This window comes from Arachis duranensis, chromosome 2, assembly GCF_000817695.3.
Source record: "Arachis duranensis cultivar V14167 chromosome 2, aradu.V14167.gnm2.J7QH, whole genome shotgun sequence".
Lineage (NCBI taxonomy): Eukaryota > Viridiplantae > Streptophyta > Magnoliopsida > Fabales > Fabaceae > Arachis > Arachis duranensis.
The window spans coordinates 56,504,486-56,505,657 of record NC_029773.3 but is presented as its reverse complement, the minus strand read 5'-3'; the positions used below and the strand labels follow the sequence as shown (position 1 = coordinate 56,505,657).

At 43.3% G+C, this 1,172-nt stretch overlaps 1 non-coding gene across 1 annotated transcript; it reads right to left on the bottom strand.

The window, feature by feature from the left end:
- On the bottom strand, window positions 1–108 carry LOC127745397 (small nucleolar RNA R71). The gene has a single exon (XR_008006586.1). It is a non-coding gene; the product is annotated as a small nucleolar RNA R71 (small nucleolar RNA).
- Between the last annotated feature and the right edge of the window lie 1,064 nt (window positions 109–1,172).

Here is a 1,172-nt window from a genome sequence, read left to right as displayed (position 1 = left end):
AAGCTTAGAGTAGATGTTCAAACTTTCAGACAAAAAGAAGGTGAATCCCTCTATGATGCTTGGGAGAGATACAAGGAACTGACCAAAAAGTGTCCTTCTGACATGCTTTCAGAATGGACCATCCTGGATATATTCTATGATGGTTGGTGCGCGAAATTGTGAACAATACTTTTCACAACTCTCATAATCCCCGGTCATGAACCCCAAAAACTTGGTAGCTCAGTACCATGGCATTACACAACTTCGCACAACTAACCAGCAAGTGCACTGGGTCGTCCAAGTAATAAACCTTACGCGAGTAAGGGTCGATCCCACGGAGATTGTTAGTATGAAGCAAGCTATGGTCATCTTGTAAATCTTAGTCAGGCAAACTCAAATGGATATGGTGATGAACGAAAATAACATAAAGATAAAGATAGAGATACTTATGTAATTCATTGGTAGGAACTTCAGATAAGCGCATGAAGATGCCTTCCCTTCCGTCTCTCTGCTTTCCTACTGTCTTCATCCAATCCTTCTTATTCCTTTCCATGGCAAGCTTGTGTAGGGTTTCACCGTTGTCAATGGCTACCTCCCATCCTCTCAGTGAAAACGTTTGCCTATGCTCTGTCACAGCATGGGGTAATCAGCTGTCGGTTCTCGGTCAGGTCGGAATAGAATCCATCGATCCTTTTGCGTCTGTCACTAACGCCCCGCCTGCTAGGAGTTTGAAGCACGTCACAGTCATTCAATCATTGAATCCTACTCAGAATACCACAGACAAGGTTAGACCTTCCGGATTCTCTTGAATGCCGCCATTAGTTCTAGCCTATACCACGATGACTCTGATCTCATGGAATGGTTGGCTCATTTGTCAGACGAGCACTCGGTTGTCAGGCGATCAACCATGCATCGTGCAATCAGGAATCCAAGAGATATTCACCCAATCGAAGGTAGAACGGAGGTGGTTGTCAGTCACACGTTCATAGGTGAGAATGATGATGAGTGTCACGGATCATCACATTCATCAAGTTGAAGAACAAGTGATATCTTAGAACAAGAACAAGCGGAATTGAATAGAAGAACAATAGTAATTGCATTAAAACTCGAGGTACAGCAGAGCTCCACACCTTAATCTATGGTGGGTAGAAACTCCACCGTTGAAAATACATAAGAACAAAAGTGATCATTGG